The sequence below is a fragment of the Melanotaenia boesemani genome, chromosome 5 (assembly GCF_017639745.1).
Source record: "Melanotaenia boesemani isolate fMelBoe1 chromosome 5, fMelBoe1.pri, whole genome shotgun sequence".
NCBI lineage: Eukaryota > Metazoa > Chordata > Actinopteri > Atheriniformes > Melanotaeniidae > Melanotaenia > Melanotaenia boesemani.
The window spans coordinates 28,624,494-28,651,901 of record NC_055686.1 but is presented as its reverse complement, the minus strand read 5'-3'; the positions used below and the strand labels follow the sequence as shown (position 1 = coordinate 28,651,901).

The following is a 27,408-nucleotide window of genomic DNA, read 5'->3' as shown; positions in this document are numbered from 1 at the left end:
GGGAATGAGATTCAGCTAAATAGTTCTTTGAGGAGGCAGACATTGTCTCACTACTGATGTGGTCAACTAAGAGATTCCTAAACTGCTGAATACACAGATTATTTTTGGTTTTTCAGTTCACAAGGATAGTTTTCTTTGCGATGCATAACGCCATGCGTATCATGTGTGCAGAATTAATTGCCATATTAATGTCACCCAAGTCACCTAGTAGACACAGTGTGGGGTTTGCAGGAATACTACATTTAAACCATGTTGACATGTCCACACATACCTGAAGCCAGAACCTGTGGACAGGTGTGCAGGACCACAAGGTATGGAGATAGTTGTCAGGTGTGCTTTCATTGCAGTGTGGGCAGATGTTTGATTGTGACAGACCCATCCTGAACATCCTTTGTCCTGTATAATGAGTTCTATGCAGAATTTTGAATTGTATCAGTTGCATATTTGAATTCTTAGTCATTTTAAAGGTGTTTAAACATATTTTTGACCATTTATCTTTATTAAAGTTACTGGATAAGTCACCCTCCCATTTTGAAGTTGGAAGACAGATTGAGTCTTCTACTTTAGATAATAGTCTATATGTTTTTGATAATAGCTTTGGGGCATTGAGATTCATGAATTCTGCCACCCTAATAGGTAGCTGTAAGTTTAATTGATTAATGGTATATTTTTTTTACATATAATAGATTTAAGTTGGTCATATTCTAAAAAAATCTTTGCTACTGATTCCATATTGTGAAGTAAGAATATTAAATGAGAAGAAGTTTCCATTTTCTATTATATATTCTAACTGTTTTATTCCTTTATTTTTCCACTGAGTAAAATTAATAAGCTTTTTGTTTTGCAGGATGTCAGGATTGTTCCAGAGGGGTGTAAACTTACATGGAAAAAGTGAGGATTTGGTTATTTTTAGAAATTCCCACCAAGCCACTAAAGAGGAACTGATATTAATGCTTTTAAAACACTTATGTGTTTCGATGGTTGAGCTGATGAATGGCAGGTCAGAGATAACCAGATCATTAAGAGTAATGCTTGCTCTACATCTAACCATGATTCATCCAGACCGCTAGGTTTAAGCCATTTGGAGATATACTGCAGCTTGTTAGCTAAGAAAACATGATTAAAGTTAGGTAGCTCCAATCCACCTCTATCCTTAGTCTATTGTAAAGTTTTTAGACTGATACGTGATGGCTTGTTTTTCCATAAAAATTTAGACATATGTGAGTCCAGTGACTTAAACCAGCTGGAGGATGGTTTAGTGGGTATCATTGAAAACAGGTAGTTTACTTTAGATAGAACCATCATTTTAACTGTGGCAACCCTCCCCATGAGTGATATGGGTAAGCGCCTCCACCGTGAAAGATCATCCTCCATTGCTTTAAGTAGCTGGACATAATTTAGCTTTCTTAGTTCTGATAACCTGGGGGAAATGTTTATGCCTAGATATCTAATGTTTCCAGACTGTATTGTAGTATTGGGTGTGTTTTGTAGGTCACAGTTAATGGGCATAACAATAGTCTTAGACCAGTTAATAGAGTAGTCAGATATTGATGAGAATGTGTTAATAGGTGTGATTGTCTGGGGAAGAGATGCCTGTGGGTTCTGGAAGAAAAGCAATACATCATCAGCATGAAGACTTATCTTATGTTCTATATTTTTGGCATGGATTCCTTTAATCTCTTTATTTTGTCTTATGGCAGCAGCTAGGGGTTCAATAAAAATAGCAAAGAGTAATGGAGAAAGCGGGCAGCCCTGTCTGGTTCTTCTCTGCAAACAGAAGCTTGGAGAGGTTTGATCATTGGTCTTCACACATGCATTTGGGTTGTTATATAATATTTTTATCCAGTCTATGAAAGATGACCCAAACCCAAATTTGTTTAACGTTGCAAATAAAAATTTCCCGTTTACTCCGTCAAATGCTTTTTCTGCGTCTAAAGAAATTACTGTGGATTCCAGATTATGTAGAGTAGAATAATCTATGATGTTAATTAATCTATGCATGTTAGTAGAGGAATGTCTACCTTTAATAAAGCCTGTTTGGTCAGGATGTATTATTAGAGGGTTTATTTTTTCTATTCTTCTGGCCAAAGCTTTGCTAATTATTTTAAGATCTACATTTATTAATGAAATTGGACGGTAACTGGATGGAAGTGTCGGGTCTTTACCTGGTTTTAATAGTAGAGTAATATTGGCTAGGTTCATATTTTAAGGTATTTTTTGTTTTTCCTTTTTTTTCTAATATCATATTGTAGAAGGTGGGTGCCAGCATTGTCCAGAATTCTTTGTAGAATTCTGCTGGGTAACCATCTGGACCTGGAGCTTTATTGTTGGGCATATGCTGGAGAGCTTCATGGAGTTCGCAGACTGAAAGGGGGGAATCCAAGACCATTTTATTTTCATGTTTTAATTTTGGAAGATTGATGTTACTAAGAAATTTATCAATATTGTCATCTGTTGTAGTTAGTTGTGATGTATATAATGTTTTATAGAATTCTTTGAAAGTGTTATTTATCTCGTCAGGGTCGTGGCTGATGTTTCCTTCTGGATCTCTGACAGAGGAGATGGTTGTTTTCTCCTTGTTTGTTTTTAACTGATTAGCCAGGAACCTTCCAGATTTGTTGCCATGCTCAAAGTTCTCCAAGCGAAGTCTTTGCACCAAGAATTGTGCCTTTTTATCTATTATTTCATCAAGTTCAAGTTTAGCTTTCCTTATAGCCTTTAGTGTGTGTTCTTCTGGGGACACATGGTAAGTGTCCTCTAAGGATTTAATTCTGAGTTCTAACTCTGAGATTCTCAAAGTTTCCGTCTTTTTCTTATGAGAAGAGAAGGAAATTATTTTCCCTCTCATTACTGCTTTTCCTGCTTCCCAAAGAACACACGCTGAAGTTTCTGGCAAGTCGTTATTTTCTAGATCTAAGGACCATTCTCTTTTAAAGTAGCTGATAAACTCAGGATCTTTAAGTAATGACGTATTAAATCTCCAGTTTCTAGTTGCTGGTTTATTGCTCGTACTTCTCATAGTGAATGATACTGGTGTGTGATCACTAATGCTAATAGGATGGATTCTGATTTCTGACATATCATTCATCAGCGAGCTGCTAGTTAAGAAATAATCTAATCTAGAATAGGAATGGTAAACTGAAGAGAAGAAGGTGTATTCTCTTAGTGTGGGAAGGTGAGAGCACCAAGCATCACAGAGACCAAAATCCTTCATGTACTGTTTTACAGTTTCTGAGGATTTCCAGACTCGATGAGCTCCTGTGGTACTATGTTTATCTAGTATAATATTAAAATCATCTCCCATAATTAGTGTGTTATCTGAGTGACCATAGAGTGAGGCGAAGAGGGAGTGAAAGAAGGAGGGATCATCTACATTTGGACCATATATATTTGCAATACATAACTTAACATTTTTAATAGATAATGTAACTATTATAAATCTGCCTTCTGGATCTATGATTGTATTATCTATGTCAAAATTTAACCTTCTATTAATAAGAGTTGCTACTCCTCTCTGTCTAGAATAATAACAAGCTGAATACACGTGTGGAAACTGGGTTGTTGAGAGAAGATCTATTGTTGAGTTTGATAAATGAGTCTCTTGGAGTAATATTATATCTGCTGTCATTTCTTGCAAACGATTAAAAATTTTGGACTCTGTGAAAGGAGATGTTTTTCACCGTTTCCTCCGGGAGCTTCAGCTGAGTTTTGATGAAATTTTTCACCATGGTCTCGGGGTCCTCCTCCATCTGCTCTGGAATCCCTGCAAATACCAGATTCTCTCTCATGCTCCGCGCCTGCAGATCGATCACCGTTTCCTTCATCTTCTTATTTTCTTCTGAGAGACGGGTCAACCCCTCGTGAGGGATTTTACCGACTCTCTGAGACCAGCATTTTCTACAGCCAGAGTTTCCACCTGCTTCTGGCTGAATTCTAGTGATTCACGTAGCGCCTGGAACTCCTAGTGGAGAATTTCTACCAGGCTCAGACAGACAGAACTCTGCTAATATATGCAGTTGCAGCTTTGTGTCACAAGGTGGTTTATTTTGGGTTTTTATTGTGTTTTTGGTTTTCTTTTATGGCATGTTTTGCAAGCAAGCAATCAGGATTTACCAGAGAAAGGGAGATGGTATTTTTAAGGATCTCAACCACTAAAACATGTTACCTCATTGTGAAACAAGACTAAAGGTCCATTTCTGCTCCATTACATACGTAAACAGCGATATCCGTTTCAAACAATGTCATAAGTCACCGTCCTCATGCTTCTATGCATGTTTTGCGTCACCATGGTTGTTAAGTCAGCTCCTCCACCAGGGGGCAGTGCTGAGTTCAGAGTTCACTCCCGTGAGCCGACATCAGTTTCAGACACCGTTTAGCGGCGGTAACGCGTCCTATGAAGTTCTTTCCAACTGGCCAACACGCCCTAAACACTCACATATAGTGTTTCTACAAAAGCTCGTGTAATTTCTACAGTTGTCCTTGTCTTCATTCTTCTTCTGTGTTTTTGTTTCCTTCCTGATCCTCTTCTTCTTCTCTGGTTTGTTTCTCTCCCTGATCACATGCCAGCTGTTCTGCTCAGCACTGCTTCTGTTGTTTCCGGTGATAGTGCTCTGCCTTCTGCATCAAGCGACGGATAGCTAAGCTCGCTGAAAACTGACCAAATTACGTAAGTAACCGACGCAGAAGCCGGATGAACCTGTCCTTTTGTCTTCTGCGACCAGCATAAATGGGCCTTTACACATTATAAAATCCATTCAGGTTAAATAAGGCGACAGGTTGCAGCCTGCATGTCCCGAACAGATTAATAATAATTATTACCTGGAAACGTTCCCTGGAACTCTACCTGTTATCACTGCCTCTATATACATGAGCCCACAGCACCATCTAGTGACCAGTTCTGTGTGCCCTGAATGCATCCAAAGACACCCTATAAGTCTGGATGATGGGACCATAAGGGCAGTACTGCTAGCCTGCCATGCTGCTACTCAGTCCTGTGGCTGGCCTGGCCGCCCACAGCCTATTCGCCACGTCAGTTTGGCACATTTGGATGCATTCTGTGCTAACCTTTTTTTCTTTTTAGCCCTCAGCTTTTCTGCTCCACCCATCTCTTTTTCTGACTCTTCTTTTAGAGATGTCCACTCCTCTTTCTTTCTTTTTTTATTTCTAGTCGGTTTAATGACTGACTGGGCAGCTGAACCGGTCATATTTCAATAACAACAAGGATAAATTACCAGTGGACGTGACGTCATCTTCAACTCTTTGCCAGAATGAATGTTTGAAGCAGCCGTGATCACAATGTTCTTCTTCCTATGATCAGGGTCGTGTGTTCCGGCCAATGCAGTCCATCTTTGACCCAGTCTGCTTGCCTTGCTGCCTGCGGTTGTGAGGGCAGGCTGCTGTGGTCAACCCAGCCTGGAACTGGACCTCCCTATGGCCAGCCGCCCTGGACGCATCCCTTCTCCAACACACCCGAATCAGATGAACGTCTGGTTACCAGCCTCTGCAGAGCTGCGTGATGTGGATGAGGGAATTAAGCCACCTGATTCAGGTGTGTCGGAGAAGGGATGCATCTAAACGCTGCAGGATAGTAAATCTCCAGGACTGGAAGGGCACACCTGCTCTAGGAATTACAATTACTTTATTTAAAAAACTGCATAAAAAAAAGTAATTTCCGCATTTAGCAAATTATTCCCGCAGGGCAGATTGGATGCTCTGGTGGGCCGGTTTAGGTCCCCCAGCTATACATTGGATAGCCCTGACCTACAGCCTGGTTTCTTAAATCTAAGGTAAATGTTTAAAGTGCAAATAAAAGAAGAATACAATGTTTTTAAAATCTAATATTTTATTTTCTATAGAACATATTTGACCATTCATGGAAAATGAGCTTATTTTGATTTAAATGAAAATGTGATTTTATAAACCTTACAGAAAGCTTTAGAACATTCCCCATTTGGAGAGAAGGTAAAACATCTTTCATTGTTTTAGTTTTCATGTATAGAAGCCTCCTCTGATCCTAAAATCCACCAAACTCCACATTTAAGTGCATTTCATATTAAACCCGACAGTGATGAAAAGCATCTACAACCTCCAGGATCAGAAGAAAGATGCTCCACGTGGCTGCTGACATCATAAGACCCGTCCCCAGTAAGAACTGATTGGTCCATGCTTAGCCCCCCTGTGCAGCCCCCCTCCTTTATTGTTACCGGTAGGAGAGGAACATCTCTCCCCAGCATGGAGAAGGAAGAGGACAAAGGTAGGATGCTTGTTGTTTACAGCTGATTGTTGTTTAAGCTGATTTTTGGCTTCAGATCCTTGGTGGACTTTCAGTTTGTTCTTGTGTTGGGGAAGATGTGAACCCGCCTGAGCCCAGCTTTTATTTACCCTGTAAAGCTTTTAAAAGAACTTTTATTTTTATTATTTTTCTGACCGAGCAGGGACATGCATGAAATTTTATTTATTTTTCTCATCTACATTTTTGTCATCATGATTCCATCGTTTCTGGGAAGAAAAGATTGTCTGACTCTTACAGGTAGAGTTGTGCTGCTTTTGTTCCTCACAGTCATTTTCACCTAACTGCATCATTCATATAAAAAGTCAGCTTGAAACTGGGGTGCTGAATGGGCCTGAGGACATACAAAGGACCATGTGGTTGGAGAGGAGGAGGAGGAGGAGGAGGCGGACCATGAGTAATTGGCAGGCTGTGGGTGTGATGCTCCAGGCTCGAAGTGCAGGCTGCCCCCAACATCAGCAGCCCAGCAGGAGGAGGTGGGACCAGCTGGGTGGGGTGGGGGAGCCGGGATCTGGAGCCATTACCAGACTCACTGTCAGTTTAAATACATGTAGGATAAAAGCTGGTTTCACCAGACCTTTAATTCAGGTTGTAGCATGTGTAAACCACATCACACACACATTGACTTAATACAACAGTGGGTGTGTGTGTGTGTGTGTGTGTGTGTGTGTGTGTGTGTGTGTGTGTGTGGTGGGTGGGGGTTGCAGCAGCTCGGGATGGGGCTGAATCCTATTAATCATGTAGAAAAGAGCAATGGAACAGACAAAGCACAGTGCCAGGCTTGTCCCTGGACAGATGTTAAAACAAGAACTAACATTTAAAAATAATTAGAGAAACTAAAAAAAGGAGTTACCACTAGAGTTAGTAAACACATTGACATACAGACTACACTCATTTAAATAAGTGTGTAGGTTTGTTGGGACAGCAGCCACTTTTTGGTCAGGCATGCAGTTAATTCTGTGGGAAGTTCTGTCCTAGACTCGTGGCTCTGTAAGGGATCGAATGACATAATGACATGTAAGGGAACTGTGCATTTCCCTCGTCTTCCTAGGTGTTTTCTCTTATGTAAGAGATTAACTTTTCTAAAGAAGGAGCAGCAGAGTTATGAAGAACTCTCAATACAAGACAAATGTTGGAATTTTTGTTATATTTTCAAATCTCAGAACATTGTGTTTTTGTAGGAACTGACAATAACGTACAGTCGAGGCTTTTTGTTGTGGATTTTCGCCGCCCTCTTGTCTAACAGCATTAAGAGACGTTTTACGTGCCTGAGCAACTTGTTTTACAATATAAAAAGTGTGGAATAATCAGAGCGTTTAGATGCAAGAAGCATCATAAGTCAAAAAAGGTCTAATATGTTTTAACTTTCTAAGATCAAATTTTTAACATGTTAACTAGTTTTTAATATGACCTTTAAAACAAAGGTAGAATCCAGACCGGAACGGCTGACTGGATAAATGTGTTCTGGAAATGTCTTGTAATTAAGGGTTATGTAATTCCCTATTTATGGGATTAATTAAATCCCAGATAGTACAACTGGATAAACATAATGGAGTAAGGTTTTAAAAGTTGCTTCCACAAAGAGTTGCGGAAAGGAATGATCTACTTTCCTTCATTCAAGATGGTCCAGTGTATCCTATGCTAGGGGAGATAAGGATGGAAGTGATGGTGTGCCTGTCCTTGATATTTGGAGCATTCCTCCTTATCAGGAAGGTTCATCAGCAGAACAAACTATTTGACCTGTTCATAGATTTTACAATCAGCAAAGAAGATTTTTCCATTACATTATGTTTCAGGATGTCAGTGCAGGTGTTTTCATTCAGTTATCAAAGCACCACCAGAACCAACCTTCCCACTAATAGTGGTGACTTGTGCCAGCATCCATGTTAGGAGCATTTTCATCTAACAATTTGTTTCTAAAAATCTGGACTGGTTTCATGGAGAGATAATGCATGGGGTAGCTGCAGCACCAACAACACTGACTGGGATCGTCATCATGGAGGCCAGAGCTGGACTGCTGAGCCCTGTTGGACTGCTGGAGTGCAAAAAAACTACTAACAGCAAGCAGGTTAGCGACCACATTATAAAACCAGTACCGACAAGCAGGTTAGCGACCACGTCATAAAACTACTAACAACAAGCAGGTTAGCGACCACGTCATAAAACTACTAACAACAAGCAGGTTAGCGACCACGTCGTAAAACTACTAATAACAAGCAGGTTAGCGACCGCATCGTAAAACTACTAACAACAAGCAGGTTAGTGACCACGTCGTAAAACCAGTACCGACAAGCAGGTTAGCGACCACGTCATGAAACCGGTACTGACAAGCAGGTTAGTGATCACGTCATAAAACCAGTACCGACAAGCAGGTTAGCGACCACGTCATGAAACCGGTACTGACAAGCAGGTTAGTGATCACGTCATAAAACCAGTACCGACAAGCAGGTCAGCGACCACGTTATAAAACCAGTACCGAAAAGCAGGTTAGCGACCATGTTATAAAACTGGCACCAACAAGCAGCTTAGTAACCACATCAATGACCCCTGCAAGAAACCAGTACCGACCAGCATGTGCTTGACCACATCACTGATCATGTCATAAAACCAGTACCGACGAGCAGGTGAGTGACCACATCATTAAACCAGTACCAACTAGCAGATTAGCAACTGCCCCACTGACCCCTCCATGAAACCAGCACCGACTAAACTGGTGAGCAACTGCATAAGTGACTCCTTCATTAAATCTTATTGTATATAAGCAGTGAAATCCTTGCTGTAGTTTTCCATCCTCGTTTATAAAAGCTATCATATCAATATTGCAAAGATAGAAAGGCCACTAAACTGTGAAAGACATTGAGCTTCTTTTTGATTCAAACTGTTTGCTTCATCTATATGTCCCATGAACATGGTCAGAGATCTTACAGACTAGTTTTGTTCTTTTCTTATATTCAGACACATTTCAGTAGTAGGAAAACTAAAGTAGGCCCATACAGACATGTCTGAAGATTGGTATGTTTCCTTGAATAGATTACAGAGTGTTTTTGTAGTCGTCCCTTGTTTTAGAACCTTAGCTGATCTGGATTCTTTCCTCAATCTGAATCCCAAAACCTCTTTATACTTCTGAAACTATTGTGTTCTTTTCTGTTTACGCTCTGCTGTATGTATGTGTGTTTGACTGAGTCTTGGTATTTCCTTGGACTGTTTCACCACAGAATGTCTCTGTAATGGACAATACCAGGCAGACATATCGTATACATCCTGTTGGTTGTAGACAGGATGGAGTTCTGAGCCAACAATGTAACCTGAAGGCAGAGAGGAAAGATTTAGCGTAAACACTTTGATTTAGGTTGAACTTTCAGCTGTGGGTTTTTTCTTTCTTTCCTTCCGTTTTTTCTTGTTTTTGGTTATTTTGAACATTTAGAAGTTTTTCCCCATAACAAGACTTGCAGTATTCTTCACTTTAATGTTTATTACAAGTTATTTGCAGTGTTTTTCCCTCTAATCCTTGTTTTACAATTTTGGCCAAGATTAAGCTTTTTTCTTAAAGATTTTTACAATAAAGGGAAAACATAGGCAGTAATGAGTTTTATAATTACTGGAGATAATAGATAATAATATTACTTAATGACCACATGGATATCAAATTGTTGCAGTATAAAATGGTTGACATGTAAAAAGGACAAAATTGAATTGAATGTTTATTATAAAGCATTTTTGTTCATGCCTCTTGCTGATGGCAGGAACAACCTCATTGTAGTAAAATTGAAGAAGCCTCTGGCTGATGATAATCAGATGCATTACCTGTTAGTTCCAGACATCTCCCATTGGTACCAGACGTTCTTTTATTACCAGACGTCTCTCGTTGGTACCAGATATTCTGTTGGTACCACTTTATCGGAAATGTACTATGGGAGTCCCACAGGGTTCCATACTAGGACCGTTTTTTTCTTACAACATCAATGATCTTCCAGAAGTATGCAAAAACACCTGCATACAAATGTATGCAGACGATGCAGTAGATTACACCCCAGCAAAAGACATACAGGAAGCCGGCCATCTTCTTACATCTGAATTGGCCCAAGTTCAAGATTGTCTCACAAAATCATGTCTTCTTCCAAATTGTAAAGAGACCGTATGCATGATGTTTTCTAAAGAAAGAAATAAAACTGCAAATTCATATGTTTTTCTCATGGGGGAGGAGCTCGAACTGGTACAAGAGTTTAGGTACCTTGGAGTGGTTCTTGATTCCCCTCTCACATTCAAAAGCCATGTTAAGAACATTTTTAAAACAATTAAATTGAGCCTTCACAGTTTCAGATATATTCGATCATCAATGACAATTAAGGCAGCTATTGTGTTCCTGCATTCGATGGTGGTCTCGCATGCAGAGTACTGTTTTACAAACTGGTCTTTCACAAATAACCACACTCAGACAAATAGAATCATTATATAACAGAGCGCTAAAAATACTGACCAGAAAACCATTATCGTATCATTGCTGACATATTTTGGAGACACACAATTTTCTGAGGTTTGATCATTGTAAATATTTTAAACTTGCTTGTACTATATACAAAAGACTAAATAGACTTGCCCCACAACCACTGAGGGAATTCAGAAAACTGAACTCTTCCAGTGGTATAGCTACTAGATCTATGGGTAGAGCATTCAGGATCATCTACTGGCTGCGCTTCATTAACAAGAGGTGTCTTTATTATGTACATAATCCCTTTTTGGTAAAATGAATGAATTTTTTCCTTCCTTTCTCTTTTCTCTGTTATGTGTTGCATAACTACCTGCCTGTGCACCTATGTCGTTTTTCCTTGTAAATATTATGTGAAATGCTGTTATGTATATATGTAGTTTTAATCTTTACTACTTTTTAAACTTGTGGATATTATTAAAGTTGACATTTTACACCTTGTCTAGGGTCAATAATTGAAAATTAGCTTTACAGCTAACACTGACACATTTACTGAAATGTAGGTACCAGACTTTTAAGCCAGGAAACTTTGCAAACTATTTTAGACAAGTTGAGCTTTGGATGAGACGGATGCTTTAGAAAACAACTCTGCTATATAGGACAGTTAATTAGTTTATTTCTGAAGTCGTCAACTTGTTACCTCTAGTGGTGAGCACACTCTTAAAATGCAAACGTGAGCAGAAATCATCCAGAAAGAATGAAGACAGGGAAATGATCTGGATTGCCTCATTTCACCTGTTGTCTGTTCCATTTGTACAACAGCAGATGAAACTGATATCAGTTTTACTTCCTAACTGGACAGATCGTGCCAGAAGCTGGACTGACTTTCACTGACAAACTAATGATCGTGTTCCCCTAATTTTTTGGAGCAATTTATACATACATATATGGAAAAGGAGTTTCAGACATGTTAAAACTGCTCAACATAATGACGGGTTTATGCAGAGAAAGTCATCAGCAGATAGTTATACCAGCCAGAAACTGGAGTTTGAACCTGTTTTCTTCTCTTTGTTCTATTCTTGACATCCTCTTGATGATCTCACTTTTCTATTGTTTGTTCCTCTCTTCTATGTCTCGTTGCTCTCGCTGCATTCTTCCTTACCCTCAGTGGTTTTTATTTCCAGCTTGGCTTCCTGGAGGCCAGTGTATAAATCTCTCTCCACTGTCAGGGCCCAGGTGTTTGCCTGCAGGACTCAGCCCTCATGCACAAGAAACAATAATGAAATATTTAGTATTATTTTGTGTGAGCATGCCACCCTTTTTCATGTTTATGTGTTTATTAGAGGTGTTTTCCAACATAACCACTTCATATCTATCACAATGGCACCCTGGACACTAAATGTCTCCCTACTATTGTGTATTAATGAGATACTAGTGAAGATTTCTGTCACATCCCTCTCTGGTGCATTCGCTGCATCCATGTGACCACATGAAACACACTTAAAAGCAAAATATATGGGAGGAAAGTCCACCTGTTTTCTGTGTGTATTCCCCTGTTCACAACTAAATGTTGCATAACTGGGTGGATCACAGTCACTAATTGCCTCTGATAATCACTCAGAGCCAGCCAGAAATGACTGCATCCATGTGGTAGTTGGTAATATGTAATGGTTAGAAAAGCAAGGTACATCGGTTTCTCCAGTCTGCCTTTTTCTGCTTGTCAGTGCTTGTGAAACAGACTAAATGCATGATTGTGGTTCCCGTGTTGCAAAGTCAAGGTGCTGAATTTCATGTTGGAACAAGTTTGGGATCTGCAGTTTCCAGCTAATTAGTTTGTATGCATCATTCTGTCAGTACAAGTTCAGCAAACCATCCTTCCCATTCGTCACCTCTGCCTCGGCTCAGGGGTTGTTGTTGGTGGTTGTTTCTTCTTGTCAGGGTGCGTGGCATGGATAACAGGTGAGCACCAACATACAAGCTAATGAGGTAGGAGGTAGACCGGTGCAGGAATGAAGGTTTATTAACAAGAACTGAAGCTGAAGTAGGGGACACATGACACTAACAAGACATGAAGACTACAATGAACTGGCAAGGACGACCTGAATCAAATGGCTTAAATACACTGAAGACAACTAACAAGAAACAAGTGGAGTTAATTCACTAAATCACACTAGGTGCACTAATGACTGGAAGCAGGAAGCAAAACAGAAGACACCAGGGAGAACCTACAGAGATAAGACAGCAAACCAGACTAGACTGACACAGAAACCCCCAAACAACAAACTAGTGACCCAAAAACTCAGCGACCATGACACACCAGATCCCCCTTCTAGTACAGGGTCGTCCTCTTCATCAGGTCAGCCTTCTAGTACTGAGTCAGACCTCTTTAATCCTTGGTGTGATAGATGGAAGCAGATGGTGGAAACCTTCCTCAGATGTTTTGCTCAATATTGACATGACAACATCACACAGAATCTTACGCTAAACCACAATTAAATCAAATTTAAACTATCGCCATATGGCACACATTTTTTTGTTTTTGTTAAATAGGGATGGATCATCTGTACCAGAGGTGTCAAACTCATTTTATTACAGGGGCTGCATATAGCAGAAGTTGATCTCAAGTGGGCCGGACCTGTAGAATGACAGTATAATAACTTATAAATAATGAAATATTCACATTTTTCTCTTTGTTTTGGTGCAAAGAAGCACAAGGATTTGTTAAAAGATGTTTACATTCAATGAGCTATCCTTTTACCAAACTTATATGCACCACATCAATTTGTGGTGAAAAAAAAGTTAAATTTAAACAATATTTTGTCAGTTTATTGTTACAGACTTATTGCAAGTTCAAGTCTATTTCCCTTTAAAGTGTGGTGGTTCTGTTCAGCTTCTTCTAAATCAGGGGATTTTTGGCTCTGAAGTTCCTCAGTTTTAATAAATAAAGATAGAGGTCACGCTGTTTAAATCCAGTGGCTCCAGCTGTACCCCTTCCTTTGACATTTCCTCTCTGGCACCACATGAAAAATCCAGGATCACAAATTTATGTAAAAACGACCCCAGCCTAAAACTCCCCTCACAGGTCAAAGCTAAGGTAAAGTCCTGCTTCTTTCAGCTAAGGTGGCTGTCAAACATTAAGCCCCTCCCATCCAGACTTCACGTGGAGACGGTCATCCACGCTTTGATCACCTCATGCCTGGATTACTGTAACTCTGTTTTTATGGGCATTAGCCAGACTTCCATCTCGCGCCTACAGCTGGTACAAAACGCTGCTGCACTATTTTTAACTGGTACCAGAGCACATAGCTCCAGTTTTAGCCTCCCTTTGTTGGCTTCCGTTCATCTACGAATCCATTTCAAGATTCTGTTGTTTTTAAGTCTCTTAATGGTCTTTTTATCTGTCTGAGCAGTTTCACCCATATATGCCATCACATGTTCTTAGATCAGCTGACCAGAAAACATTTAATAAATCATGGGGAACAAGAGCCGTTTCAGTTCTAGCTCCTAAAATCTGGAATGACTCCCACTCCAGTGGCAAACTTAGTCATTTGGGGGCCCCTGCATCTACAAATCTAATGTACCTTATATGTATATTCTATGGATATTGCAAACTCTGATATTGTCTTAAAGCATGAATGTGTGCAAATTAGGCCGATCAAATTATTACAATTTTTTAATCACAGCTTTCAAATTAATCATGATTAATCACCATTCGCAACTCTGCCTGCAATCTGCCTGTTTTTACTGCATCGTATCACCAGAACGAGCCGAGCTACAAATATTTAGTTAACTGACCTTCCCTTGGTTAAACATCAGATGTCCAAGGTCAGTAAATGCAGCATGTAATGTATGTTGTTCTAAATAATTTCTACCATTTTCTAGATCATAATGCAGAATTCATATGTCATCATCTCACCAACCATCTCCATGGTGATCATTTCTGTCCTAAAAGCAACAGATGTGGCAACTGAAGTTAAACAGCCAATATTGATAAAAAAAACTCTGATTAAACTGATGATCTGGATAAAAACAGCTGTTTCCTTTTATCATTGAATTGTGAGTGTTTGTGCAGCAGTGGTAAAAGTCCTGCAGCAGCATCACCCAAAGTAAACACCTGCTGATAAAATACATAAATGGCTGCTTGTTTTACTAGTTTTTTTTTAACTTTTTTATATTAGATGATCACTTTAGTTGTAAAAATCAGTTCAATATTTCATGATATCTAGACCTAAAAAGGTCTAATCTGTGCCCCCCTTTTCGTGGTCAGTGCTCCTGCTTTTCTATCTCACATGTCCACGTTCCACCATTATAACAGAGAAAAGATAGATGTATTGGGCTCGTCATGCTGCGCATGCGTGGATTATGTTAAAAATATGAACTCAGTTCATTACAGAACTTTTTTTCCTTCCGTTAATGCGTTATTTTTGCCAGCCCTAGTGCAAGCAAATATGATACGGTATGGTATGGTATGGTATGGTATGGTATGGTATGGTATAGTATGGTGTGGTATGGTATGGTATGGTATGGTATGGTGTGGTATGGTATGGTATGGTATGGTATGGCACAGTATGGTATGGTATAGAATGGTACTGTATGGTATGGTACTGTATGGTATGGTATGGCATGGTATGTTATGTTATGTTATGTTATGTTATAGAATGGTATGGTATGGCATGGTATGGTTTAACTATGGGTAAATACCAAACTCTGTGCCAAAGGCAATGACTTAATAAGGAATAAGAGCGTTTTAAAGTGTTTATATCGGAGCGGCTCTCAACCTACTCCTGCGCCATTCCTCCAAAATGTGGCACATTTGATTGATTACCGGGAAGTATGTTGCACATTTAGAATAAAATCAGTTTGGGCCACAGTGCAATGTAAATGGCTCCTTATCAGAGTATTATTGGTTCTTAAAATCTTCAATGGTTAAATTAAACTAGTACATTTTATGATTTGGTCTGTTAAAATCTTGTTGCTTTAGTCAGCTCTTTCTTTTGCTTCACATACTCAGAGTGAAGTCAGCTCGTACATTTGCCAAACTATGCTTCATGTCTCCAGCTCTCTGAGGTTTCATGTTCCTCAGTCGATATGAGGATGATAAGAGACATAAGCACCTCCCCAAAACATGACCGCTGAACATTCTTCATATGGTTTTGATTATGAGGGATGAGGTGATGGAGACTGGGCAATGAGAAAAGCACCACAGCCACATCCAAGAAAAAGAAAGCTGAGTAAAGTGGTCTGGCTTGGGTCAGGGCCAAAAAGATGCATTTAAAGAGAACCAGATAAGAGTTTCAACCCTACTCACCTACACGGTAACTGTGTAGAAAAGGTTTTAAGGGTGGTGTGCATCTGACAGAGGCATCCAACCCCTTTTTCAATACAAGCTCCACATTGATCCATTTTTCAGTTTTTCCAAGATAGCATCTTAAGTAAAGTGTTTTTATTTATTCAAAAATAGCAAGAATTGACTTAATTTAAATTTACTTACAATCATGATGGGCAGTTTAATATAATTTACATTTATAATACATTCTTATATGTTATTATTGTTGTAGCGCTGGATGTGGCAGGAATAGAGACCAAGTTTTTAAACTGACTTTCTTTGCTCTTGATTGATGAAGTTATTTTACATTTGCTTGATCAGTTAGCAGGTTCATCCATTTGTTTATTGATAACTTAGCTCTGTTTTTCCAGGGGAGCAAAAGTTATTTTGGCAGTAGTTACAGATACTGAGATAAAAGTTTGGAGGTGTTTGGGTCTGGTTAATGATAGGTCTCTGAGTAAAATGACAGCAGGGGATGCTGACACCAAGGAATCTGAACATGACCCCCAACCAGAACTGTTCCACCGGGGTGCCGAGCCAGAATGTGGGGAAATAATCCTCTAGGGCGGGCAGAGTGAACTGCTGTCAAAAAACCCATTTTGAGCAATTTACCCACTTTGACCTATGTCTTTTCTACAGCAGAATAAAACTAAACAACCAAAACCAGCAGCAAGATAAATATTGTTCCAAATATTTCTCACACTGCCCTCAAGTGGCAGCAAAATGCAACAACATGCAAACATGAGCTTGTAAAACCCCAACACATGGAACCTACACAACCATGTTGAAACTATAACTCCATCAAAAGAGATTCCAAACACTCAAGTATCATGAAAATGTGTTTTATGAACAGGTAAGGCAATAAAAGTATGGATAATAAAACATTGGTATCTGACAAAGGATGTCACTGCAGTGATACCTTCAAAAGTGCTGATGTTGTATCCTATATAGCAGGGGTAGCCAACGTTGGTCCTCGAGGGCACCAATCCGGCAGGTTTTCCAGATTTCCGTGCTCCAACACACCTGACTTAAACTAACGAGTCATTGTGGAGATCCTTAAAGGCTGTTGGATCCATTTAATTTGAGTCAGGTGTGCCGGAGCAGGAAAATCTGGAAAACCTGCTGGATTGGTGCCCTCGAGGACCAACGTTGGCTACTCCTGATATATAGACTAGATGGGCCCCAGAGTTAGGGCTCTAGTCTCTACAAGGTACAGAGGTGGATGTTAGTCTACAGTTTGTTACAGTCAAATGTACACTAAACACATTATGACCAAATTGTTTTGTTTACTGGTTTTAAGCAGCAACATCTTTTGGTTAGGGTTGAATAAGGATCATTTTCAGGGTTATAATATAATACACACATGCAGCTGCTGCCATGGCCAAACATTCACAAGAGGTCACACATTCTGTCTTAATTTACAGTCCATACTGTATCTACCTGCACAAACATTCATCACGTGGCAGCATTTTAGAAAGGACAGTCTCACGTTAAGGTGTAAAGCTGTGCTATCTCTTTTCATTTACAATACTTTCTCTTTACGTCTCAGCCTTGGATATTTGTTTGCTCATAGTTATGCAGACCTCCCTGTCCTGCATTTCCCTTCTTCCAATGGGTTCGTATTGCTTGGATGAATGTTATAGGGTCAGACTCTTCTTTGTTGTTATAGTCTGATCAACAGATAAAGGCTGTTTATTAAAAAGCCTGCAAGGGGTAAGACAGAAACCAGTTCCTGGCAGAATGAGGAGGTAAAGCCTACCAGCATTCACAGACACAAACACAGTCTAGATGCACACAGATCCAAGTCCATACCTACTGCCTCTGCATTCCTTCACAGCAGAATTAAAGAGGACAAACTGAGTCTTTCTGAAGGCTGAAGCTGAACTGATTGGATGGAATGTGATGAGCCAGATTCCTGCTGAGGTCAGAAAGTCTTCCAGCTCATTTCTATAGAGGAATGAAATGTAGGAGATCCTCACATGGACTCAGACTGCATTAATGAAGAAGGCTTAGAGGATGTGGAAATGTACATGCAACAGGATTTAGTGTGTATGTGTGTGTTCAGGTGTGCCAGTTAGTTATTTAGTGTCTGAGGCTTTCCTGTCCTCCTTCCTACCTCCACACAGTAATTTGGTTGATGTGCTGTCCAGCTGTTCAACAGTGTGTGTCACATTCAGCTCATTTTAGAATGTATTAGTCGAGCTATCGTTCATAAGGCTCTCCTACACTGTATCCTCCTTTGTTTGGATTCCAGGTTGGTTCTGTAGTTCTGGTGTTGTGGGAGTAAAAACAGAAACGGAGTTTTATCTTCAGGTAAAGTCCACTAGCTGAGGAACAAGGAACAAGGAAAAAGGCTAAACTTCATTAATGGAGGAGTTTGATCCCCAGCAACTGAACTGCAAAAGGAAATTGTTGATGATGTCACTTCCTGCTGCTTCCTGCTTGGTGTTCTGATCTCAGGTCTAACAGGGGTGTACTCACACGTTTCCCGTATGTGAGGCTGAGCCAGCTAAATTCATCACTTTTTTCTGCTTCAACTAGTTTCTGTTTAGAATGAAGTCAGTTGATCGATTGAACAGGTGTCTGATCAATGGAAGCTTCTTATGGACCTCTGAGCCACCAGTGCACATGCAAACTGCTCTACAACTGGAAACGGGAGTTAAGAAACTCATTCTTCTGAACTGAAACACCACCAGTAAACCTTCCATTGTACAATGACTCAATGAGATGTACATTTTAAGATTAGAGCGGCTACACCAGCACAAACCTGACACACAACGCAGGTTAACCAGATAAAAACCTATTGAGATCATAATCTCTTTCACAAGTTCCAAAGATTTGAGACTTTTCTTGGGACCCTTGTTAGCACAAAATAATATTACAATATTGAGATAGAGATCCTTTTTTTCTGGCTTTAGGGTGATTTTTGCCTTTTCTTTCATTTTCTCTCTTCTTTTATTTACTATTCTTATTAATTTAACCATAAAAAGAACTGATAAAACGACTGGAACATCTCAACAAGAACAAGGACTGGAATTGAAAATAAAAATTTTAAAAGACCATCAGAACACCTAAAGAACTGTTGCTCAAGACAACTTTTGGAGATTACAGGATATCCGGCTGATTGGAAGGAGAATATAAACTTTTAGCACAGCCCTTCACCTGATGACAGAAATTCAGTGAGCAAAACGGAGGTACACGGGGCTGTCTGCATGGTTTACTGTGTAGTAACTTGTTGATACACGGGGCTGTCTGTATGGTTTACTGTGTAGTAACTTGTTGATACACGGGGCTGTCTGTATGGTTTACTGTGTAGTAACTTGTTTAAACACGGGGCTGTCTGCATGGTTTACTGTGTAGTAACTTGTTGATACACGGGGCTGTCTGTATGGGTTTACTGTGTAGTAACTTGTTGATACACGGGGCTGTCTGTATGGGTTTACTGTGTAGTAACTTGTTGATACACGGGGCTGTCTGCATGGTTTACTGTGTAGTAACTTGTTGATACACGGGGCTGTCTGTATGGGTTTACTGTGTAGTAACTTGTTTAAACACGGGGCTGTCTGCATGGTTTACTGTGTAGTAACTTGTTGATACAAGGGGTTGTCTGTATGGTTCACTGTGTAGTTACTTGTTTAAACACGGGGCTGTCTGCATGGTTTACTGTGTAGTAACTTGTTGATACATGGGGCTGTCTGTATGGTTTACTGTGTAGTAACTTGTTTAAACACGGGGCTGTCTGCATGGTTTACTGTGTAGTAACTTGTTGATACACGGGGCTGTCTGTATGGTTTACTGTGTAGTAACTTGTTTAAACACGGGGCTGTCTGCATGGTTTACTGTGTAGTAACTTGTTTAAACAAGGGGCTGTCTGTACGGTTTACTGTGTAGTAACTTGTTTAAACACGGGGCTGTCTGCATGGTTTACTGTGTAGTAACGTGTTGATACACGGGGCTGTCTGCATGGTTTACTGTATAGTAACTTGTTGATACACGGGGCTGTCTGCATGGTTTACTGTGTAGTAACTTGTTGATACACGGGGCTGTCTGCATGGTTTACTGTGTAGTAACTTGTTTAAACACGGGGCTGTCTGCATGGTTTACTGTGTAGTAACTTGTTGATACACGGGGCTGTCTGCATGGTTTACAATGTAGTAACTTGTTGTTACACGGGGCTGTCTGCATGGTTTACTGTGTAGTAACTTGTTGATACACGGGGCTGTCTTCATGGTTTACTGTGTAGTAACTTGTTGATACACGGGGCTGTCTGCACGGTTTACTGTGTAGTAACTTGTTGATACACGGGGCTGTCTGCATGGTTTACTGTGTAGTAACGTGTTGATACACGGGGCTGTCTGCATGGTTTACTGTGTAGTAACGTGTTGATACACGGGGCTGTCTGCATGGTTTACTGTGTAGTAACTTGTTGATACATGGGGCTGTCTGTATGGTTTACTGTGTAGTAACTTGTTTAAACACGGGGCTGTCTGCATGGTTTACTGTGTAGTGACTTGTTGATACACGGGGCTGTCTGTATGGTTTACTGTGTAGTAACTTGTTTAAACACGGGGCTGTCTGCATGGTTTACTGTGTAGTAACTTGTTTAAACACGGGGCTGTCTGTATGGTTTACTGTGTAGTAACTTGTTTAAACACGGGGCTGTCTGCATGGTTTACTGTGTAGTAACTTGTTGATACACGGGGCTGTCTGCATGGTTTACTGTGTAGTAACTTGTTGATACACGGGGCTGTCTGCATGGTTTACTGTGTAGTAACTTGTTGATACACGGGGCTGTCTGTATGGTTTACTGTGTAGTAACTTGTTTAAACACGTGGCTGTCTGCATGGTTTACTGTGTAGTAACTTGTTGATACACGGGGCTGTCTGCATGGTTTACTGTGTAGTAACTTGTTGTTACACGGGGCTGTCTGCATGGTTTACTGTGTAGTAACGTGTTGATACACGGGGCTGTCTTCATGGTTTACTGTGTAGTAACTTGTTGATACACGGGGCTGTCTGCATGGTTTACTGTGTAGTAACTTGTTGATACACGGGGCTGTCTGCATGGTTTACTGTGTAGTAACGTGTTGATACACGGGGCTGTCTGCATGGTTTACTGTGTAGTAACTTGTTGATACACGGGGCTGTCTGCATGGTTTACTGTGTAGTAACGTGTTGATACACGGGGCTGTCTGCATGGTTTACTGTGTAGTAACTTGTTTAAACACGGGGCTGTCTGCATGGTTTACTGTGTAGTAACTTGTTGATACATGGGGCTGTCTGTATGGTTTACTGTGTAGTAACTTGTTTAAACACGGGGCTGTCTGCATGGTTTACTGTGTAGTAACTTGTTGATACACGGGGCTGTCTGTATGGTTTACTGTGTAGTAACTTGTTTAAACACGGGGCTGTCTGCATGGTTTACTGTGTAGTAACTTGTTTAAACAAGGGGCTGTCTGTACGGTTTACTGTGTAGTAACTTGTTTAAACACGGGGCTGTCTGCATGGTTTACTGTGTAGTAACGTGTTGATACACGGGGCTGTCTGCATGGTTTACTGTATAGTAACTTGTTGATACACGGGGCTGTCTGCATGGTTTACTGTGTAGTAACTTGTTGATACACGGGGCTGTCTGTATGGTTTACTGTGTAGTAACTTGTTTAAACACGGGGCTGTCTGCATGGTTTACTGTGTAGTAACTTGTTGATACACGGGGCTGTCTGCATGGTTTACAATGTAGTAACTTGTTGTTACACGGGGCTGTCTGCATGGTTTACTGTGTAGTAACTTGTTGATACACGGGGCTGTCTTCATGGTTTACTGTGTAGTAACTTGTTGATACACGGGGCTGTCTGCACGGTTTACTGTGTAGTAACTTGTTGATACACGGGGCTGTCTGCATGGTTTACTGTGTAGTAACGTGTTGATACACGGGGCTGTCTGCATGGTTTACTGTGTAGTAACGTGTTGATACACGGGGCTGTCTGCATGGTTTACTGTGTAGTAACTTGTTGATACATGGGGCTGTCTGTATGGTTTACTGTGTAGTAACTTGTTTAAACACGGGGCTGTCTGCATGGTTTACTGTGTAGTGACTTGTTGATACACGGGGCTGTCTGTATGGTTTACTGTGTAGTAACTTGTTTAAACACGGGGCTGTCTGCATGGTTTACTGTGTAGTAACTTGTTTAAACACGGGGCTGTCTGTATGGTTTACTGTGTAGTAACTTGTTTAAACACGGGGCTGTCTGCATGGTTTACTGTGTAGTAACTTGTTGATACACGGGGCTGTCTGCATGGTTTACTGTGTAGTAACTTGTTGATACACGGGGCTGTCTGCATGGTTTACTGTGTAGTAACTTGTTGATACACGGGGCTGTCTGTATGGTTCACTGTGTAGTAACTTGTTTAAACACGTGGCTGTCTGCATGGTTTACTGTGTAGTAACTTGTTGATACACGGGGCTGTCTGCATGGTTTACTGTGTAGTAACTTGTTGTTACACGGGGCTGTCTGCATGGTTTACTGTGTAGTAACTTGTTGATACACGGGGCTGTCTTCATGGTTTACTGTGTAGTAACTTGTTGATACACGGGGCTGTCTGCATGGTTTACTGTGTAGTAACTTGTTGATACACGGGGCTGTCTGCATGGTTTACTGTGTAGTAACGTGTTGATACACGGGGCTGTCTGCATGGTTTACTGTGTAGTAACTTGTTGATACACGGGGCTGTCTGCATGGTTTACTGTGTAGTAACGTGTTGATACACGGGGCTGTCTGCATGGTTTACTGTGTAGTAACTTGTTGATACACGGGGCTGTCTTCATGGTTTACTGTGTAGTAACTTGTTGATACACGGGGCTGTCTGCACGGTTTACTGTGTAGTAACTTGTTGATACACGGGGCTGTCTGCATGGTTTACTGTGTAGTAACGTGTTGATACACGGGGCTGTCTGCATGGTTTACTGTGTAGTAACGTGTTGATACACGGGGCTGTCTGCATGGTTTACTGTGTAGTAACTTGTTGATACATGGGGCTGTCTGTATGGTTTACTGTGTAGTAACTTGTTTAAACACGGGGCTGTCTGCATGGTTTACTGTGTAGTGACTTGTTGATACACGGGGCTGTCTGTATGGTTTACTGTGTAGTAACTTGTTTAAACACGGGGCTGTCTGCATGGTTTACTGTGTAGTAACTTGTTTAAACACGGGGCTGTCTGTATGGTTTACTGTGTAGTAACTTGTTTAAACACGGGGCTGTCTGCATGGTTTACTGTGTAGTAACTTGTTGATACACGGGGCTGTCTGCATGGTTTACTGTGTAGTAACTTGTTGATACACGGGGCTGTCTGCATGGTTTACTGTGTAGTAACTTGTTGATACACGGGGCTGTCTGTATGGTTTACTGTGTAGTAACTTGTTTAAACACGTGGCTGTCTGCATGGTTTACTGTGTAGTAACTTGTTGATACACGGGGCTGTCTGCATGGTTTACTGTGTAGTAACTTGTTGTTACACGGGGCTGTCTGCATGGTTTACTGTGTAGTAACTTGTTGATACACGGGGCTGTCTTCATGGTTTACTGTGTAGTAACTTGTTGATACACGGGGCTGTCTGCATGGTTTACTGTGTAGTAACTTGTTGATACACGGGGCTGTCTGCATGGTTTACTGTGTAGTAACGTGTTGATACACGGGGCTGTCTGCATGGTTTACTGTGTAGTAACGTGTTGATACACGGGGCTGTCTGCACGGTTTACTGTGTAGTAACTTGTTGATACACGGGGCTGTCCGCATGGTTTACTGTGTAACTTGTTGTGATGTACTGAGGTCAAATCAGTTTTCTCCATTTTGCACTTCATCTGTTTTTATTTAAGGGATTCCGTTATTTAAAGAGAAAGTTTAGGTTAGAGCTCCCCTTAAATCAGTGTTTAGACAAATATTGTAGGAATTGTTTTTAAATTAAAATATACTTATACATGAACTATTTAGGCTTTTAGAAATTTAACTTCATCTAAAAAATGCCAGACAGGAAGTGACATAGGGAGAGGGAGACCAGTCCGCTTGGTCAACAGAAAACTGGATTTTAAAGCTGGTTCTGACTATAAACGTTAAACGTGCACAACTTGGAGTGGTGCGAGACGGACAAAAGCGAAAGCATTTGCCAAGAATGTTTTCATTAATCAAGAATGAAAGTCGGAGTTCCGAAGACGATCAGATACCATCGTAGTTCTGACCATAAACAAAAATAAATAAATCAATACAGCGATGGCAGCGCACGTGAGTGTTGTGGTGCTCCGTGTCTTTCTGTGTTCTTCATGTATTTATGTATGTCTATGCACTTTACTGCAGTTTTGTGTCAGGTGAAATATGTGTACAATCGAACAGCCCTGATAACCATTACACATTTGCATAAGATGCACATTTCTGACGACCATCAGAAGAACCAAAACATTCCTAGAGACATTGCTAGATCACTGGTCTCACAGTGGATTGCTAACTGGCCAAGCAGGTGGCGACAACAGTGGAGGGAGCGGAAGCAGAAGTGAGGATGCCGAGCAGGACTACAGGTCAGGCTAAGGAAGCGAGCAGCCAAACCTGCATTCGTGAGCATTTTCCTCGCCAATACCAGGTCAATATTAAACAAGATGGATGAATTGAAACTGCTTATTGCCTCCAACTACTTCATCCGGATCTGCTCTGTTATGATCATAACAGATAGCTGGCTCCATCCATCCAATCATCCCAGACACAGCCGTGCAGCTAGTAGGATATACTAGCTACAGACAGACAGAAACACCAACTCAGGCTAGAGCAGAGGAGGTGGTCTGTGCATTTACATTCACAACAACTGGTGCACTAATAAAACGATTGTGGCTCCTCATTGCTGTGCTGATCTAGAGGCCATCTCGATGGTATGTAGACCATTTTATTTACCTAAAGAGCTGAGTGTAGTCACTATTACAGCGGGATATATCCCCCCCGATGCTAACGTTAGTGCAGCTCACGGTCATTTACTAGAAATAATAAACAAACAGCTGAGAGCCCATCCTGTGGGTGCACACATTATCACAGGGAATTTTAACCATGCAGGACTAAAGTCTGTGTTTCCAAGCTTTTATCAGTATGTAAACTGAGCAACAAGAGGTGCAAAAAACCTTGGATCAGGTTTATTCGAACATTCAACATGCATACAAGACTGTCTCTTTACCACATCTTGGTCTATCAGACCACCCCTCTCTGTTTCGATTTGTTGAGTACTGACACAGTTGTTCTTTTATTGATTATGTGTTCTTGAAGTGGGCAGTGTCACACAAGTGTGACAAGCTAATAAATGACTCTGGTTTGCCCCCACATGAGCATTCTGCCAGTCAGACGAAGCAGATGTCTATGACTGAGTTCTTTTGTATGTTATGTGTTCCTATCGGTATTTCAACCCTTAGCAAATGGCCATGTCAAAACTATTTCCTGCTTATTCCCCCCTCAGAAAAGCATCTTGGCCAGCCTTAACTACCATCACTACATGGCCCGAGGGGAGTATATCACAATTCCAGGACTGATTTGGTAACATAAGATGGGAAAAATATACAGAGAATGTGTTATTCTATATTAAGTGCTGTACAGACAATGTAACAATCAAGAAAAACATACTCAGGTTTCCCAACCAAAAACCTTGGATGACCAGAGAGGTCAGAAATCTCCTTAAGGAGCATCTCTTTTAGTTTAATAGACAAAGATCAGCACAGTGTTGCCAGAGCTAAACTAAAGTGAGGCATCAAGGGAGCCAAAATGGCCTACAAAAACAAGAAATCACTGTGATCGAAAATCACTTAACAGACAATAACACCAGGAGGGTGTGTCAGGGCCTACAGCAGATCACCAACTACAAAGGCAGATCTGACAGCTTTGCACTCATTGATGCCTCCCTGGCTAAGGAACCAAATCGGTTCTTTGCCAGGTTTGAGGCTAACAGGACTCCAACTACCACACAAGCGCCCCCTACCAACACCAACTTCCCACCTCTAGAGCTGTGTGAACAAGATTTAAGACAGGCACTGAGATCAGTTAATCCCAAGAAGGCTGCTGGTCGAGATGGGATCCACAGTAAAGTTCTGCAAGCATGTGCTGCCCAGCTTGTTGGTGTTTTCACACATATTTTCAACATCTCTCATCTCCACTAGCTGTAGTACCATCCTGCTTAAAACCTGCTACCATCATTCCAGTCCTTAAAATGGAAAAGTCAGCCACAGAAAATCTAAATGACTACAGATCTATTGCACTTACCCTTCTAATCATGAAATGTTTTGAAAAACTGGTCCTCAACCACAATAAATCCTGTCTCCCACCTCATTTTGACCCATATCAGTTTGCCTATAGGGCCAACAGATCTACGGAAGATGTCATAGCTACTACAATGCACACCATCCTGATTCACCTTGTGCATCTAAAGAGCTATATGAGAGTGCTCTTTGTCGACTTCAGTTCAGCCTTTAATACAATAATTCCAGACATCGTGATTCTCAACTGTTGGACCTTGGCTTCTCCTCATCCATCTGCTCCTGGATCAAACAGTTCCTGACTGACTGTCCTCAGCGAGTCAGATCTGGCCCTCATATTTCCATCTCAGTCACTCTCAGCACCTACTCCCCACAAGGCTGCGTGTTAGGTCCTCTCCTCTATTTGCTCTACACCTATGACTGTTTTCCAGCCCACTCAAGCAATCACATCAGTAAATTTGCAGATGACACCATAATAGGGCTCATCTCTGGAGGAGACGAGACAGCATACAGGGATGAGACTGAGAGACAATCAAAGTGGTGTGTGGTTAATAATCTGACCCTCAACATCAGGGGGAGGGCGGAGGTTTGAACCTGGGGAGTGGTGGCCTTTCTGTGTGGAGTTTGCATGTTCTTCCCATGTATGCGTGGGTTCTGTCCAGGTTCTCCAGCTTCCTCCCACCAGCCAAAGACATGCATGTTCGGTTAATTGGTCACTCTAAACTCTCCCTAGGAGCGAATGTGAGTGTGAGCGGTTGCTTGTCTCTGTGTTGGCCCTGCAATGGACTGGTGACCAGTCCAGGTTTACCTGCCTCTCACTTGTTAAAATTCTGGGATAGGCTCCAGCTTACCCGTGACCCGTCATGGACTAAGCAGTACAGATAATGAATGAATGAATATGTACAACTACACATACGATGGACCACAGCCCTGCAGATACGAGCCAGAAAGCAGAGATCAGAGGGAGAAATAATGGCTGAAGGAGAGAGATTGAGCTGTGATGTCCTGGTGAGAATATAAGCTATCTGCAGCATTCTGAGTAGCCACATCCCAAAACCCTTACCTGCCGGTGTAGTGTCGGCCTTTAGGCTCCA

At 41.0% G+C, this 27,408-nt stretch overlaps 1 long non-coding RNA gene across 1 annotated transcript; it reads left to right on the top strand.

The window, feature by feature from the left end:
* The first annotated feature begins 730 nt into the window (after positions 1-730).
* Positions 731-24,275, top strand: LOC121639401. Its single transcript, XR_006010153.1, has 4 exons — positions 731-740; positions 17,183-17,189; positions 18,309-18,313; positions 24,190-24,275. It is a non-coding gene; the product is annotated as an uncharacterized LOC121639401 (long non-coding RNA).
* Positions 24,276-27,408: the final 3,133 nt, after the last annotated feature.